This window comes from Phocoena sinus, chromosome 3 (assembly GCF_008692025.1).
Source record: "Phocoena sinus isolate mPhoSin1 chromosome 3, mPhoSin1.pri, whole genome shotgun sequence".
NCBI lineage: Eukaryota > Metazoa > Chordata > Mammalia > Artiodactyla > Phocoenidae > Phocoena > Phocoena sinus.
Window position 1 is genome coordinate 43,857,277 of NC_045765.1, and position 15,038 is coordinate 43,872,314.

Here is a 15,038-nt window from a genome sequence, read left to right on the forward strand (position 1 = left end):
ATTGAGTTATTTGTAGTGAGGTGGATGGACCTAGAGTCTGTCCTACAGAGTGAAGTAAGTCAGAAAGAGAAAAACAAATACCATATGCTAACACATATGGAATATAAAAAAAAAAAAAAAGGTTCTAACGAACCTAGGCACAGGACAGGAATAAAGACTCAGATGTAGAGAATGGACTTGAGGACATGGGGAGGGGGAAGGGCAAGCTGGGACGAAGTGAGAGAGTGGCATGGACATATATACACTACCAAATATAAAATAGATAGCTAGTGGGAAGCAGCCGCATAGCACAGGGAGATCAGCTCGGTGCTTTGTGACCACCTAGAGGGGTGGGAGAGGGAGGGTGGGAGGGAGACGCAAGAGGGAGGAGATATGGGGATATACGTATTCATATAGCTGATTCACTTTGTTATACAGCAGAAACTAACACACCAATGTAAAGCAATTATATTCCAATAAAGATGTTTAAAAATAAATAAATAAACAACCTATAATGGAAGAGAATGTTTAAAAAAGTATATATTTATACATATATATGTATAACTGAGTCACTTTACTGTACACCTGCAACTAACACAACATTGTAGACACAGATATCTATGAAGCAGCAGGGAGACGAGGATGGTACATGTTTGAGGGAGGCAGAAACAGGATCAGCCTGACTGGACTAGAAGGCTTCTACTGAAGGTTCTGCAGGGGAAAATGTGCGTTTCAAGAGAAAATGAAGCATTGTCCATAGCACCCCCTTCCGCCTTATCTGATCTGACTCTGGGAATTTTCTTTTCATTGTAGATAACTGATAACAATGCCAAATAATTCTTGCCTATAGACATGCAAATGAAGTCTCTCTAGTCGGGGAACAAGCCTCCCCACCCTGTGGGGAAAAAAACCTAGTTTTGTCTCCATTTGCAAATTCATTTCAAATATTTCTGATTTCTAAATGCTCCTGTTCTTTGGATTCTCCTCTGAACTGGTTGTGATGTCACAGCTATTTCCTCATTAAAGGAGTTAAATAAAATCTTTAACACGAGTTTATCTTTATACCTGTACAAGAATCATGATTTTATCTTTTATTTTTAATTTTCTTTTAATAGTTCATAGGAGAGAGTCCCAGAAACTACCTCTAAGCTCATCTAGCTCAATGTGTTTTATTGAAAAGGAAACTAAGGCTCAGAGAGGGCATAGGACTTGTCTGAGGACCCAGGGATGGGGATAGCAGAGCCTGGGCTAGTGCATGGCACCAGATTCATAGTCCCACAGACCTGGATTCCTCTCCCAGCTAGCCTCTAATAAGTGTGTGACTCAGGCGAGTCATTTATCTCATAGAACCTCAGTTTCCCCATCAAAGTACCTACTCCCCATCACCCGCCCACACTGGGTTGCCTTGAAGGCAAATGAGATCATGCAGGTAAAGCAAGAAGAAAGAATCTCAATGAGAAGTGCTCAAGGTGATCCAGTGAAGTGACTGAATTTTACATTTGTCTTATAGTAAATCATCGCGTCATTATTTCATCATCTCTGTCTCTCTCCCCAGTAGAAGGACAAATTTATTGACGATAGGGATGATTACCTTATCGTGGATAAACCCGATCTATATGCCTGGGCACTGAGCTAAGTGCTTTACATGTATCATCTCATTTAATCTTCACAAAACCTAACAGGATAGGTAATATTATCTGGCTTCCATAGCAAAGACTTCCAGTTACCTGTTCAATATCCATTACCCCTTTCTTCCTTACTAAGTCAACTCCAGTTTTATTGAGAGCTGCAAAGGACCCAGACAAAATTTCTATCTCTCAACATCTCTTGCACATAGGGACGGTCACATAGCCAAGTTCTGGCCATGAGACATAAGAAGTTGGTGAGCAGGGTTTCTGAGAAATGTTCTTTAAAAGAGAACTGACCTCTTTCCCTTCCATGTTTCCTCTATATTCCCACAAAATACTTGGATGTGATAGTTGGAGCTGAAGCAGCCATGTTGTGACCATGCATTAAGAATGAAGAAAGTAACCATGCACTAAGGAAGGCAAAGAAGAAAGGGAGGAGGATCCTGAGTCACCGTTAGATTGTGTAACTGCCGTTACAAGTCTTGGTCTGCCTATTCGCTGACCTCTTTAAGTGAGAAAAATAACACCCTAATTTGTTGCTGTCATCATTGGCGGGATTTTCTTCTTTCTACCAGCTGAATGTAATTTCTAACTACACACCCCATTTTCCAGGTGAGAAAATTTCACCCCAGAGAACTAAAAAGACTGCCCAAGGTCACACATTTAGTAAATATAAGACCTGAGAGTGTTACCAGGCATTCTTAACCATGTGGCTTCACTGTCTCCTTAGTGGCACACAAGGCTATGTTGGATACTTTGAGCCCAACACACTTCCACTCACTGAGTGATTAATTTGGCTATTGTAAAGCTGCCCAAAGTTCATCATCCTTCCCTTTTCTCATACCCTTCCATCTAAACAATTTAGTGATGGTGAGCATTAAAGAGAATATTATCAGGAACTGGACTGGGAGATAGTACCTCAATTTCTCCATATGTGCAAGGAACAGCTCAGACTACGTGATCTCTAGAGCCTGAATGTCATTGTAGCATATCAGCTCTGACACTCTGCAATGTTAACGTCATACGAGAGTACAGTTTTGTAAGTCACCAGGCAGGGGAGTTGCTCCAAAGTCCCTGAGTCCTACCCTGGCTTACCCAATGCATGAGTCTCCTCTACAGCATCCCATGACCGATTGCCCACTCTTTACTTATATTCTTCCAATTCTTTTAATCAATTTTTAATCCCAGCATGTAGTCCCTGTTAAGTCACTCAATGTTTATCAAATGAACAAACAAACAAACAACTGAACGATCCAATATAATACATCCAAGTTTATTCAGGGATAGCTCTGAGCAAAAGGAAGTTCTATATCATACAACTTTTAAACTCACATTTAAAATAATTATATCAGTAACAGCAATTACCACTTGTCAAGTGATCATCAGATGCCAAGCACTATACTAATGTCTTAACGTGCATTCTCTCATGGAGCTGAAATCTGCCTGCCTATGGTTTTAACCCGCTAGTCCTAATTCTACCCTAACCGCTGCCATCTGAGACCTTGCTATGTGCCTGGCACTCAGCTACACACTTTACATATCTTCTCTCATTTAATACCGTCAACAAACCTACGAGGTAGATGTCATCATCTCTACCGACTAATGAAGAAAGAACAGGGAGGTTAAATAACTAGCACAAGAAGACCAAAAGTCGAAGTGTATGGATTAAAAGCCAGGATGGCTAATCCAAAAGTTCATGTGCTTAATCACAGGGCAGTGCCTCATCCCAATGACGAAGAGACCTTAGCGCTCCTCTCTTGTGGAGGACTCCTACTAAGGATTTCAACTAAGGTATACAAGAAGCCTCTGCTTTAAGACAGCCCAGAGAGCAAAGCGAGAAAGGCAGTGAGAGCGGTTCACTCTGCAACCCTCCCCAGGCCTGGAGGTACGGTCTAAAGGTTCCACCGGCTCTTGACTAGAGCGGCCCCACCTTCAGGACTCACCACCGTGGAGGAGACAATGGCAGAGAAGCCTGTCTGGAGCTAAACAAGCGAATCCCACCACACTATGACGCACGTAAACCTAACAAGTCCTACAGTCCCACCAAGGGCCAGAGACATGAGCCTGGCTCTCCCCACGCCTGGAAGCACTGAGGCCAACACACGCTAGTGCCTACTGTTACATCAGACCAGCAGATTGCAAACTTTTTGGTCCCAGGACTCCTTTACACTCTCTGAAATCACTGAAGATCCGAAAGAGTTTTGGTTTATGTAGGTTATATCTATCAATATTTACTGAGTTAGAGATTCAAATTGAGAACTAAAAAAGAATGCTTATTGTAATACAACCTAACAATAAACCTATTAACAAAAATAACATATTTTTACGAAAAGTAACTGTGTTTCCCAAAGCGCGCACACACAAAAATACTGGGAAGCACAGGATTGTTTTACTTTTTTGCAAATCCCTTTAATGTTTGGCTTGGTAGAAGACAACTGGATTCTTATTTCTGCTTCTGTACTCAGTCTGTTGCAACATCATAAGTCATACTGCCTCTGGAAAACAACTGTACTCCCATGAGGGAATGAGACTGAAAAAGGTAAATAATGAAAATAGTTTTGCTTCCCACATCAAAGTGTCCCCAGACTATACTTTGAGAATTTCTGCCCTAAACCAATCACATAACACATAGCTGTGTACTTTCCTGCTGTGCCCTGGCCTTCTCTCTGAGCTCCTAGTCAGGCCCATCTTTTTTTTTTTTTTTTTTTACTGAAGTACAGTTGATTTATAATATTGTGTTAATTTGTACTGTACAGCAAAGTGATTCATATTTATTTATAGATATTTATAGATATATATATACATTCTTTTTCATATTCTTTTCCATTATGGTTTATCACAGAATACTGAATACTGTTCCTCGTGTTATACAGTAGGATCTTGCTGTTTATCCATTCTATATACCAATATAATAGTTTGCATCCAAATTCCCAATTCATCCCTCCACCACCCCCCTCCCCCTTGGCAACCACAAGTCTGTTCTCTATGAGTCACTTTCTGTTTTGTAGATAAATTCATTTGTGCCATATTTTAGATTCCACATATAAGTGATAACATATGGTATTTGTCTTTCTCTTTCAGACTTATTTCACTTACTGTGATAATATCTAGGTGTATCCGTGTTGCTGCAAATGGCATTATTTCACTCCTTTTTATGGCTGAGTAGTATTCCATTGTGTGTGTGTATGTATATGTATGTATGTGTGTGTATGTGTATATATATATATATATATATATCACATCTTCTTTATCCATTCTTCTCTCCATGGACATGTGGGTTGTTTCCATGTCTTGACTATTGTGAATAGTGCAGCTATGAACATAGGGATGCATGTATCTTTTTGAACTAGAGTTTTCTCTGGATATATGTGGCCTGGCCCATCCTAACTGGTGCCTTCTTACGACACAGTCTCTGATTCTGCATCTCCCTACCCACATGCTGGGAAAATTCTCTTCCTTCTTTGGATCCTAAAAGTCCTCTGTTTCTTCCTCTTGTGTGTTACACATCACTTTTTAATTTGGGGGGAGGTGGGGAGTCATCTGCGGCCACACTTCATCCCTCTGCTCTAGCAACAAGTCTAAAACAGGAACCGTATATCACTCAAGTCCCTTCTCTCACTTAGACACAACACATGGCAGGGTATCCACAGGAAACACTTATTTGATTAATTTTATGACAAGTACAGCATGTAAAACTGAGAGGAGAGTAATAAAAGCATGAACTTATAGTTGGATACACCTGGGTTCAATTCTGCACTCGGCCACCTCCTACCTGTATGACTTGGAACAAGTTTCTTAACCACTGAGCCTGTTTCTACAACTGAAAAATGGGACTCAATAACAGACATTTTAATGTGAGAACTTAGGAATTTAGCACAATGTTGGGCACAGTAAATTCACAGTTATTACTGTTACTATTACTGGCTATTATAGCCAAGCCATCCCTGAGTCCACAGTGACACGTGACACAGGTGAAACTTGAGGGTGAGAGATGGTGTGAAACTCACTGACAGGGGATTCTACCCTGGATCATTTAGGGCTCAGACTCAAGAACCCTTCTTGAGCTTCCCTGGTGGTGCAGTGGTTGAGAGTCCGCCTGCCGATGCAGGGGACGTGGGTTCGTGCCCCGGTCCGGGAAGATCCCACATGCCACGGAGCGGCTGGGCCCGTGAGCCATGGCCGCTGAGCCTGCGCTCCGCAACGGGAGAGGCCGCAACGGTGAGAGGCCCGTGTATCCCAAAAGAAAAAAAAAAAAAAAAAAAAACAAGAACCCTGCTTAAGTACAGACACTTCCTCATATCTCCTTTCAGGTCTTCCCTAATAGTCCCCTCCCCAAGACTCTCTGTCAGTACTTCTCACCTCCTGCTTAACTCCTTACAGGGCACCTGTCATTCTACCTGCATAGCCTCTCATATCCATCGATGTGTCCCCTCCTTCACTGTCCCACCCATTCTGAACCACCATACCTTCTCACAGTACTACTACAACAACTCTTGATTTGTTTCTCTCCTTCCTTTAGACCCTTTTAATCCATTCTTCACTTGGCAGCCAGAATAACTCTTATCAATGGTCTTTATCAATTCACTGCTCAAAACTCTTTAATAATTTCTCATTGATGGCCATCATCAAAAAGTCTATAAACAATCAATGCTGGAAAGGGTGTGGAGAAAAAGGAACCTTCCTACACTGTTGGTGGGAATGTAAATTGGTGCAGCCACTATGGGAAACAGTATGGAGTTTCCTTAAAGAACTAAAAATAGAAGTACCATACGTTCCAGCAATATCACTCCTGGGCATATACTGGAGAAAACTCTAATTCAAAAAAGATACATACACCCCTATGTTCATAGCAGCACTATTTACAATAGCCAAGACATGGAAGCAACTTAAATGTCCATCAACAGATGAATAGATAAAGAAGATGTGGTACATATATACAACGGAATACTACTCAGCCATAAAAAAGAATGAAATAATGCCATTTGCAGCAACAAGGATGGACCTAGAGATTACCATTCTAACTGAAGTAAGACAGACAGAGAAAGACAAATATCATATGATATCACTTATATGTGGAATCTTAAAAAATGATACAAATGAACTTACTTACAAAACAGGAGTAGACCTGCAGACATAGAAAACAAACTTATGGTTACCAAAGGGAAAGGTGAGGGAGGGATCAATGAAGAGTTTGGGATTAACATATATACACTATTATATATAAAATAGATAACCAACAAGGACCTACAGTATAGCACAGGGAACTGTACTCAATATTTTGTAATAACCTATAAGGGAAAAGAATCTGAAAAAGAATACGTGTGTGTGTGTGTGTGTGTGTGTGTGTGTGTGTGTGTGTGTGTGTGTGTGTGTATGTATCTGAATCACTTTGCTGTACACCAGAGACTAACACAACATTGTAAATCAACTATACTTCAATTAAAAAAAAAAATCCCATTGCCCATAGATTAAACTCCTAACTCCTTAACATGCCCTACAAAGTCCTTCATGACCTGGACCCTCTTCAACTCTCCACCCTTTTTCACAGCATTCTCCCCACCCTGCCTTTGTTCACCATGCTTCAGACATACTGGCCTTCTTTCTACTCCTAGAATCTGCCAAGCTCTCCCCCACCTCCAGGCCTTTGTGTTGGTTGTTTCCCTGTCGGGAATGCTCTCCTGATAACTCCTTATATGGCTGGCTCATTCTCATCCTTCAACTTTCAGTGCAAATGTGTATCTTCAAAAGGGGCTCACTGACCACCCTGTTCAACATGGCCTCACTGGTAACCCTCTCACTCATTGGTCTATTTCTTTCATGTGACTTCTGTTGAGTTATAATTATTTATTTGTGGAGTTTTTGTGTGTCTTCCTTATTAGAATATAACCTCCATGAGGCATAAATTTTGTAGGTTTTTTTCATCGTTGTGTAACAACAAACACTACATATGGCACTCAGCACCTGTAGGTACTCAATAGACATGAAATATATACTAAATAAATGAATTATTGGTCCAAGCTTTGGTAAATGGTATAAGACAAGTTTCCAAACCTTATCTACTATAGTATCATGAAAGGAAAGTGACACTGACTCCACCGAAGCCTGAGGGTAAAATGTGTAATCTCATTGTCAGGGGATTCCACTGGGAATTTCTACAGCTCACACTCAAGAATCTTTTTCAAGTGCAAACTAGTTCCTGATACCCTCCTCCAGTCTTTCCCAGCTGATTCTCTGCCAGTAGCTACCACTAACTCCTCCATCCACCCTCTGTTTAATTCCTTGCTGGTCCCCCAGCTTCTCCTACTAGAAAAAACAAAAACAAAAACCCAAAAGCCTTTCTCCATAAGGATGACTTCTAATTGCTATGTGGACACAGGAATTAACAAAACTTGTAAGAATTCCAGAATCATAAAACATTTATGATCATGGTCCTTGGTTCATAACTTCTGACTCCCTCTTGAGAGGGAGCTTCATGGGGTTTCTGTCTGCTGTAAGAATTGGACTCACCAAAGTTCTTTCCAAAACAACCTCACATCTTCCTGACAAGATCATCCTTGTCTCAAATTGACACCTTGTATTTCAAAGGCTTTTTGTACAGTGGAGTCCCCAGCTCTCTGGGTTCTGCCATTCTCTCTTCCACTGCCTGCCACTCGTGGCTGGTAGGCAAGGATGGCTCTTACAACCAGTAGGGAGGCGACCACTGATGTATCAGCAACCAGCTAACATATCAAAACAATCATCTGCTGTGCCCTTTTTGGCCTGAATGTCAGTGTGTGCACTCTCCCAGGCACTACACAAATCCTTGCCAGTGAATTGACTGAATTGTGGAGAGCTATGCTCAGGTGGTCTTTATGGTTATAATACTTTCAAAGCTAGTAAATATGCTTGAGATTACAGTACAGTGGGTAATGTTATACGCACGCACACTGGGAGAAACAGCTTCTAGCCGTTTAAAATGTTTAGCACATCCTAAAGAAATCCCATTCTGTCTCCTCTTGCCATGCAGGTGCCAGGGCACTGGAAGGTGGGAGAGAATTATCTACCCATGTCCTCTATCACTACCCCATCTTGAACTTCTTTATTGTCATTGTTTGGCTGTGAGCTATTTGGCAAGCTGTTTTGAAAGGCCGCAGTTTGTTAAATTCAAGTAACTCATGTAAGAAGCAGCGAGAAAAACGATCGAAGCAGCAATAAAACACAGGCTTACCCTGGCACATTACAGAAATGTTCCCTCTCCTTTTCCACCTCTCTCCCCAAGACATTAACCCCTGCCTCGAGCAAGTGGGAGATCTGGACTTCGCTGATGGAACCTGGTAGGCTGTGCCTACAGGGCCCCTGTTAGAATTGCTCAGGGACTGTCTGGGCCAGGCCAAGAGAGCTGAACCAGATGCTTACGGAGCAGAAAGACGGTGATCTGCCCACACATGGGAACTGGCAGCACATGAAGCCTTAGGGTTTTTCAGGGTCCTTCTATATTCATTGTATTAACTAATTCTTATAGGAGCCCTGCAAGGATATCTCTCCTTAAAAGAGCAGGAAGCCAACTCAGAAAGGTTCAGTGATTTGCCCAAGATCACAGAGCAAACAGATATAAAGCACCAGTTCTCAAGCTTAAGGATGCTGACTTCCTATGCAAGCCTTTCACATTAATAATAATCATCCTTGTTTGCAACATATATGACAGCCAAAGGTTAATATACCTTGTTAGACACTTAGACACCTGTCCAATATCCATACCTAAATTTCATGTTACAAACAGAATCTCAGTTCTGTTCAGGGCAACAACAAGCCCAATCATGGATGATAAGTAATTGATCTGAGCCAGTGGTTCTCAAAACTGAGCATATCAGAATTACCCAGAGAGTTTGTTAAAATACAAATCGTTTATTGGACATACCCTTTGCAAATATTTTCTCCCATTCAGTGGGTTTTCTTTTCATCTTGTTAATGGTTTCCTTTGCTGTGCAAAAGCTTTTAAGTTTAATTAGGTCCAATTCGTTTATTTTTTAGTTTGTTTCCTTTATCTGAGGAGACAAATCCCAAAAAACTATTGCTATGACTTAAGTCAAAGACTGTTCTGCCTACGTTCTCTCCTAGGAGTTTTATGGTTTCCAGTTTTACATTTAGGTCTTTAATCCATTTTGAGTTTATTTTTGTATATGGTGTGAGAAAATGTTCTAACAAGGGGTTAATATCCAAAATATATAATCAGCTCATAAAACTCAATATCAAAAAAAACAAAGCACCCAATTTAAAAATGGGCAGAAGACCTAACAGACATTTTTCCAAAGATATACTGTTGGCTAACATGAACATGAAAAAATGTTCAATATTGCTAACCATCAAAACCACAATAAGATATCATCTCATACCTTTAAGAAGATGTGGCACACACATACAGTGGAATATTACTCAACCATAAAAAGAAACGAAACAGAGTTATTTGTAGTGAGGTGGATGGACCTAGAGTCTGTCATACAGAGTGAAGTCAGAAAGAGAAAAACAAATACCACACGCTAACGCATATATATGGAATCCAAAGAAAAACAAAAGAAATGGTACTGTTGAACTTAGTTGCAGGGCAGGAATAAAGAGGTAGACATAGAAAATGGATTTGAGGACATGGGGTGGGAGGGCAAAGCTGGGGCGAAGTGAGAATAACATCTACATATATACACTAGCGAATGTAAAATAGTTAGCTGGTTGGAAGCAACAGCATAGCAACAGGGAGATCAGCTCGGTGCTTTGCGATGACCTAGAGGGGTGGGATGAGGGGAGGGGAGGGAGGTTCAAGAGGGAGGGGATATGGGGACATATGTATACATATGGCTGATTCACTTTGGTGTACAACAGAAACTAACACAGTATTGTGAAGCAATTATATGCCAATAAAGATCTATTAAAAAAAATAATAATAAAAGAATGGCTATAAAGAGACCACAAATAACAAATGCTGGAGAGGGTGTAGAGAAAAGGAAACCCTCCTACATTGTTGGTGGGAATGTAAATTGGTGCAACCACTATGGAAAACAGTATGGAGGTTCCTCAAAAACCTAAAAATAGGACTACCATATGATCCAGCAATCCTACTCCAGGGTATATATCTGAAGAAAATGAAAATGCTAATTCAAAGATATGTGTATCCTAATGTTCTTCACGGCACTATTTAAAATAGCCAAGACGTGGAAGCAATCTAAATGTCCATCAACAGATGAATGGATAAAGAAGATGTGGTAGAAATACACGCACAATGGAATATTAGTCACAAAAGAGAGTGAAATTTTGCCATTTGCAGCAATATAAGTAGACCTAGAGGGTCTACTAACCTATGCTTAGTGCAATAAGTCAGACACAGAAAGACAAATACTCTTATGTTATCACTTACATGTGGAATCCAGAAACTCAAACAAATGACTGAATATAACAAAACAGAAACAGTCTCACAGATATAGAGAACAAAGTACTGATTATTAGTGGGGAGGGGGATGGAGGAGGGGCAATACAGGGGTACGGGATTAAGAGATCCAAACCACTATATAAGATAAATAAGCAACAAGGATATATTGTATATCACAGGGAAATATAGCCAATATTTTATAGTAACTTTATTTTATTTTATTTTATTTGCGGTACGCGGGCCTCTCACTGTTTTGGCCTCTCCCATTGCGGAGCACAGGCTCCGGACACGAAGGCTCAGCGGCCATGGTTCACGGACATGGGATCTTCCCGGACCGGGGCACGAACCCGTGTCCCCTGCATTGGCAGGCGGACTCTCAACCACTGCACCACCAGGGAAGCCCTATAATAACTTTAAATGGAGTATAATCTATAAAAATATTGAATCACTATGCAGTACACCTGAAACTAATATAGTACTGTAAATCAACTATACTTCAATAACACACACAAATGTCAGTGTCCCTACTCCAAGCGGTTTGGATTCAGTAGGTCTGGGGTGAGGCCTAAGAATTAGCATGTGTAGCAAGCTCCCAGGTGATGGTGATGCTATTGGTCCAAAGACCTCTCTTGGAGAATCACTTGGCCAAAAGTAATCATGACAGTCCTGGTCTACAGCTCCCTTGCAGCCAGGTATGGTCATGGATATCAGCAGTTGTGCCAGTAAGATATTAGGAGACAGCTGCTGGGGACTTCCAGGAACATTTTGCTTTCTTAATAAAAAGGAAAAGTATGGTTAGTGCCACCCTAGCCCTTTTTCTGCTTTGGACAGAGAGGTGATGCCTGGGACTGCAGCACACATCCTATGTCCATGAGGCATCAAGACAGCACTGTGGGGTTGCAGGGGGTAGGGGATGCAAAGAAGAAAAGTCTAGGTCACTCGTGACATGTCTGAACCCTGGACCAAGCTACCTCTGAACTTCTTCCTCTTTTAGGAATCTAATCAACCAAATACCTTTATTGTTTAAACATCATTAGATTAAGCATCAGGTGGATGCTATTGTTATTTGTAACTAAAAGCAATTGTAACCTATACAAAAAGTTTCTGCAAAACAGTTTTCTTTTAATCAAACAATGGAAATTGGTGCTTCCCACTCCACAAAGGGGACCTTGACACTCATCAGTACATTCAGGCAGGCCCAGAGTAAGCATGATGTTGACTTAAAACAAGTTTCTGTTTCTGGTGGGGATGCCTTATTTTAAAAGTTTGGAGTGCATTGCCATAAAAAACCAATGCTTTGAAAAACACTATGCTAGGCACTTAAAACATGTTTCTTAAATTAATATTGAGTGAAAGATGTGGACCAGATGTGAGGAAAACTGCCTAGAGATGTCAGCTTAGTTTCAAACTTGTCATTATAGACCCACCATGCCTGATATACAGTAATTGCCGCCAAAGACTAGATTCATTAAGCAAAACAAAACTTGAACTTCTGTACACATTTGTTGCTAGATTAGAGACATGACCTACCACTAAGTACTCCAAAATGTGTCCCAAAGGACAGAGGTTCCATAAAATGCTCCACCACCAAAAGTAAGTTTGGGAAATGATGCATATTCTGTCTCCCTCCCGTAGAAGTACAAAACACATGTTGATATTAAAGTCCTTGAAATAGTCCTACAGTAGAAAAATCTATTTAATGCAGCCTTTCCCAAACACACATGGCCCACATTTTCCACCATTATATCCACTACTCTTTCAAAACATTTTGAGGAATGCTGACTTAGTAAAACAGTAGTCAAAAATCATTACTCTACCCAGACTTCCCTGGCGGTTCAGTGGTTAAGACTTCACGCTTCACTAAGATGCTGCATGCCTCACGGCACAGACCAAAAAAAAAGAAAAGACTCTGCCTGCGGCATGAGTAACATGGTAGAAAAGCTATTAAATACTGCGGTTGATCTGCTAGGCTTCAAACCCCAGCTCTGTCACATAAAGCCATTGATTCTAAGATGTATTTTTTCACATTTATCATTTCCTAAAGTCATTTCTTAGTTTAACTGGCAGGATTTTTTTTCTTAGTGTAAATAAAATAATGGTGAATCTTACAATTAAGGCCACCATTAATTACTTACCAAATTGGTAAAGCATTGTATATGACTTTGTACTAGTCACTTAACCAGGGTGTGCCTCCGTTTCCTCAAAACTGGGATATTAAATGCTTCATAGAGTAGATGTGAAGATAAAATACTTCCTGGCACAATGTAAGTGCTCAGTAAATGCTAATTATCCTGATAACTATTTCAGGAACACTGAAAAGGATTCCTGTTCCCCAAATCCCTTCCTCATCTATTAATTCTTTAACAACGAATATTTTCCCCAAAAGATGTGAGTCTGAAAATGCAAATCCCTCAGGGAGAAAGAACCACAGGCTGGTAGTCGTGCTCAAGAATAAAGACTAAGAAAAGATGCTCTTCTGCAGGCAGATTTTGACAGAGAGAAGAGGAAGAGGTCCCAAGGCACAAAAGGCAGGGAAAGAAATTGGGCCACATCTAGTGGGGGAAGCAGAGCAGTGAGGTTTGGAGGCATGCTCTGTATGGTTTTTCTCAAGGTTAAATCAAGGCTTGTTTCCCCGGAGAGCCTCATATTACTCTTTGTTTAGAAACTGAGCATCCCCAGGAGGCTTCAGCCCATAAGAGAGCATCAGGTGCTCATCAACAGCCTCTTGAATATAAGAAACTAGACACAGGGGAGGCATCAGGAGCGAGATGGACTCAGAGACAGAAGACGGAGCAGGCCAGAGGCCAGCTTTTGTCTCTTCATTCTGCTGAGTATTTAGGCTAAGACGACCAGACGCAGGGAATCACCAGAACAGTGAAGGGCCACTGAAAATTCTTAAAACTTAAAAACTACTCTTGAAAACCCAAAACCAAACTTTGAGGAAACCTCTTCTCTCTCTCCTTTGACAAATGTTTAATTATACACCAATATCTTCTTCATCAGCAGCATCCTTCTCTTTAAATAAATGGGGGGCTTCCCTGGTGGCGCAGTGGTTGGGAGTCCGCCTGCCGATGCAGGGGACACGGGTTCGTGCTCCGGTCCGGGAGGATCCCACAGGCCGCGGAGCGGCTGGGCCCGTGAGCCATGGCCGCTGAGCCTGCGCGTCCGGAGCCTGTGCTCCGCAACGGGAGAGGCCACAACGGTGAGAGGCCCGCGTACCGCCAAAAAAAAAAAAAAAGTGGGGCCATCCTTCTGATGGAGCCTCCTTTCCTTTTCCTAGGGAATCTTCAAAAATATAACCAAGGAGTAGTAGAGAAGAAATATTTAACGGATCAAGCACAAGTCTCAGAGACAGAAGAGCTCTAAGACAGTCTCAGCCATTTGCTGGCTATGTGACCTTGGACAAGTCACTTAATCTCACTGAGGCTCACCTGCAAGGTAAAAGCAATGCCCTTCACCTTGCCTACTGCATGAAGGTGGCATAAACAGCAAGTTAAATAATACAGGTGAAAGCACTCAACAAAAAACAAGTAACTAAAAGAGGCAAGACAAGTTATTGAAGATTAAAGTTTAATGTTTCCTTTGTCCTAATAATCCCATATTTTGGGACTCTATCCTACAAAAATATAAGCATCTGTATGAAAGGAGTTATGTATGAGGATGTTTATTACAGATAAGCTGGTACAGGAAGGGAGAGAGGAAAGGAAAAGGAGAACGAATTTGAAAATTATTTGAATGCTCTTCAATAGGGAACTGGCCAAATAATTTTACGGTGTGTCCATATGATGAAATACTATGAAGCTGTTATTTATTTTTATGATTCTATTCATAAAGTGTTTACACTTTTTTTCCTTTGAGTAGCCTCATGTGGCTTACTCATTTTGATAGTCATCAATGGTGCTTAAATGAAGCTATTATTATTTGAGTGAGATTTATATCCTGACCTAGAGCATTTTCTCTGATATGCCTTTTAAGTCAAAAAAGCAAATAATATATAGAGTTTGGGTTCTATTATTTTATTTTAAAAAAGAAAA